The 4,436-nt window shown below is 32.8% G+C and overlaps 1 long non-coding RNA gene across 1 annotated transcript; it reads left to right on the top strand.

Moving 5' to 3' along the window:
• Positions 1–1,600: 1,600 nt before the first annotated feature.
• LOC130046678 (uncharacterized) lies at positions 1,601–3,623 on the top strand. Its single transcript, XR_008795682.1, has 4 exons — positions 1,601–1,687; positions 2,463–2,599; positions 2,876–2,998; positions 3,255–3,623. It is a non-coding gene; the product is annotated as an uncharacterized LOC130046678 (long non-coding RNA).
• Positions 3,624–4,436: the final 813 nt, after the last annotated feature.

Here is a 4,436-nt window from a genome sequence, read left to right as displayed (position 1 = left end):
CAGTTAATCTGCCATATTTCAATTCTTTTTAATAGATACAATACATCAGGCACGTAAAATAGATTGGGAAGGGGGGTATTGACAATTAATGAAAAATGTTGTATTGGATACACCCCCCCCCCATTTAAAAAAAATATTTATATAGAGTGGTGAACAACTAAGAAATATGTAACTCTTGGAATTTAAGACTTGAATCCATGTAGTGGAGGACTAGCCCCCCTTATAGCAATGGAAACTTTGGAGGGGGGGGGGGGGTTGAAAGTTTAGTAATAAAGATTATTAAACTTCCTTTTCTGTCCCCAATATAAAAGGCGATCTAGGCGCCTGTTATGGTGAAAAGCCGGGATTCTGCATGTCTTGCCTGTGAGAGTCTGTTTTTATTATCAAAGAATGACTCAACAGGCGGATGTGGGATAACATGATCCATGCGAGTTATCTACTATATCAAAGCAGGCGACACATGAAATTATTTTAATAAAAATCACTCACCTCCAAATATTTCAAAAGAAATAAGCAGGCGAAATTATAACAATTTAGAAGGTAGAAAGATGATGGTCTTAATAATGCATGGCTGCGGATCTATGAATTACCAGTTCCAGCCAAACTAGGTATTTTTTGAACAGATGAATATACCTGAACAATAAAAAGTCACATATTGATTTCATGAAAGCACGTTACTGTGCATGCGGTACAATCATACCGACATATGACATGTGATTAGACAATCTACAACCATCCGTACATATTGATTGCATAATATTGTAAAAATCGTAATGCGATTAATAGATAATTAGTTATATAATATTAGATAATTAGTTATATAATATCGATCGCACTAAATTTTTTCAACAGATGCTATAATACAATGGCTATCACAAAAAATACTTCTCAAATTATTTCTTCGACTGCTCTGGTTGTAGCCTGGTACCCGAGGCCTTCCGATGTTCAAATAGCGAAGGCCAGGCATCGGATGTCGAATGGATTCTTCCACTGATCAAAATCCAATATGGCGGACTCAATGGTAAGTAATGGGAATGTACGTAAATGAGCGTATCATGGCTTAATTAGCTGTGTCACTTTCGATTTTATGTCATTAGTCGCCAGAGACAGACCTTAGGAAATGTATAATACTTGGTTTTCCATGTGACACGCTTGTTTGATATAGTCTTATCCCTTTGTTTTCAAGTAAGTAGGTGAATCATCAACTCGCATATTTTAAAAAATAATTTTACATGTGTGTTAAATTAAATCTAACCATGTCACTTCGTTTTTTCTACTATTAATGGGTTGCATTGGGTTGCTGGCGAAGACATATACTGAGTTTTATAGATGACACGCACCATGCAGTTTTCTTATTTTGAAACGACAATTTCAGATCGAATTTCCTGGACTCATTTTTGGATAATTTTTTATTACATATAGATCTAATGACGTGCTTTACTTTGATAAGACTATAGGCTATAGCTGAAGTTTATATGATGACTTTCTTGTGCGATGATAGGGGTGTTTTAAGCTTTTATTGGACTTATAGTATACAATTTTACAGATTCTCAATATTATATATGTATATTAATCGTTTTAATTTCAGATGAATTTTCATACATATGGAAAGAAGAAACACATGATAGTAGATGAAAAAACACCCTCATATATAATGCTTCATGAATATGCAAAACCATGCCAACAGGTATACTAAGATGTATATACTACTTGTGTAGTAGATAAGGCTATTTATGCATTTTATAATTCAGTAACATGGTGTCTGACAGTGTAATTATTTAATTCTTATGTTGATCTGCCAACTTTATGCTTGATCCAATAGGCTTGATTTAAAGTTTCTGTTGTTACGTTGGTTCACTTTGAATATTCTTCAGATTTCAGAAGGGGTCACTAACAATTCATTGTCAACAGTTACTATTCCTCACTGATTCACTGTCCTGTTTGTCCAAAATTATATTTGTGGGTCGGTCCACAATTTTTATATATTGCCAAAGGTTATACATTAAGGTATTCTATTTTTGTGTTAGCATTATATTTTGCATTTGTTTGTAACTCAAATTCTTTGTCTTCTTTATGAGAGAACTGAGTTCATACACTTCATTATAAAAATCTTAGGCTGTAGTAACCAGGAATTCGGTATCACAACAAAAACAAATTTTACATAATGTGAAGTACACACTATGGCACTATAGTAACATTTCATTGTTATGCTTTTGCACAAACTCGTACTGCTTGGATTTGATAATAAAATCACACCTGCTAAAGCTTCAAAGAATTTTTTTTTTAGAAGATCACAATCTGGAGAAACCCAAGACATTCATCCCCCAAAACAAAGTTTTACATTTATGTTTCTCTCACTATATTGCAAATTACTTGTGTACCAAATTAATGACTCTTAATATAGTTTTGTGGAAAAAGGAAAAGAAAGATAACCAGATTGATCTCTTTATTTTACCATGTAGTCTACAGACTCCAGATGGAAAAAAACAGAGAAAGAAATTCTAAAGGGGTATTCAAGGACCCATCCTCCTCCAAACCTATTCATATCGGAAGGAATTAACATCCAACTTGAATGAAGAATTACAGACGTCCAGAACAGGTTAACAACTAAATCAATTTATTACAGTCTGTTGTTTCAAGTTTCCCACCTCTTACAGCAATAACAAAAACAATTATTTCTGGCATCTAAAGGTGTGAGAAGTTTATCATATTCTAAAATATGTTCTATTTGTTAGTGGAAGAAATTCAATCCCAAATTGATTATATTAGATACTGACAATTTCTGTATTGATAAAACACAATAGTGAAAAATGCATGATTTTTTTTGTATGGAATGAACTGACCTGCCTTGTTTTATTTCATGTGCATCATGCAGACCCTTTAAAAAGGACAAGCCAGGTCTTCAGAAGACTTCCTTGAAAATGAGAATTTTTTGAGTGGAAGTGAAGAATATGGCATGCATACAAGCAGACATCAGCATTCCCTCCCTCTTGTTTGTGTAAGTAAAACCTGCATGAATATAAAACTTTAGATGAAAAGGGAAATATATTGACATTTAAAATTGACAGTTGGTTGTTCATCTTCTGCAAAAATTACAGACTTGTTTCATTATTTATCTATGATAAAATATATGTAACGACCTAATCAATATTTATGATGTATGTGCATTGTGTATTTACTACTATTCCTGATCCATATCAATGCAAATCTTTACTGATTATACTGATTTTTGTGACATTGTTTTTAATTCTTAGATCAGAGGTGAGATTTTTGAGAAAGACTTACGGAGGAAGTTTGAGAGTGTCAGTTCTCAGATCAAGAAGTTAGCTAACAGTAGGAGGAGTAGGAATTCATTCCACTGTATGACCAGAGAAATATATGACATAAAAGACATGAAAAAGGAGATTTGGCATTGTTTCATATGGAAATTAAAAAATCTTTGAAATATATAACACATACATGTTTCAGTTACTTGGGGATGAAACTTATGAGAAATTTTGCTAACTTTCAGATGGGAATGTGTTGCACAAGAAATGCTTGATCACAACCTTCTTTTATTAGAAACCTTTTCTATGCAAATAATTATTTTAAATGAAATTTAGCTATTTCATTAGACTAGTAAACATGTTTTCTGTGCAAGTGTGTGTCTTTGACATTAAATGCTATGATATATTGAAGTATTCTTAAACAATGGAAGATCTCTACTAGTTCTTTCAAAGGAAAGCCAACAACAGGAATCGAACCTGTTCCTCCATCGTACAGATACGAAAGTGTGCACCAGTACACCATGTTGGCATATAGTAAGAACTAGTAGCCTTGGAGTAAATATTGTATTATTCTTGTACATTTGATATTGGTTGGTGTGATATATATATATATGTATGTATATAATATATATACAGCTTAGTATATATAATGTATGCCTCATGTTTGCTAGTCGTCAATAAAGCTTTTGAATTGAATATATTCCTTGTTCATGAAGAAAGTCTAATATTCTGAAATTTAGATAAATCTAGCATTTCTGTATGAAATACCTTTAAATCTAGCTGAGAGAAATGTCTTTGTAACCCAGTGATTATCTGGGTCAGAATAGGTCCTCTGCACCTGATTGCATATTATGAGAAAAGAGTTAACATAGAGTGATCATTGAATAAGATTGTTAACTGAAATCTTGTGGCACAATTAATTAAGAACAGTCTGATCCTCACTGCTCAAAAGAAAGTATCAAGTATAGGTCTAAATACAGGCAATTGATGGTGACCCTTGAATATGAATGAATTTTAAACAATAGAGAATCAAACAATGACTGTAACTGACATATATACCTTAAAATATATTAAGAACTGAACTAGCATAAGATCACAACATAAAAGGGTCTGAAAATCGTTGGATGGAAGTTCTTGGGTCCATATGAGTGAAATATTCTCGAGAGGGAC

The sequence above is a fragment of the Ostrea edulis genome, chromosome 5 (genome assembly GCF_947568905.1).
Source record: "Ostrea edulis chromosome 5, xbOstEdul1.1, whole genome shotgun sequence".
Lineage (NCBI taxonomy): Eukaryota > Metazoa > Mollusca > Bivalvia > Ostreida > Ostreidae > Ostrea > Ostrea edulis.
The sequence above is the reverse complement of the archived record's forward strand: the minus strand, read 5'-3'. Positions and strand labels throughout refer to the sequence as shown.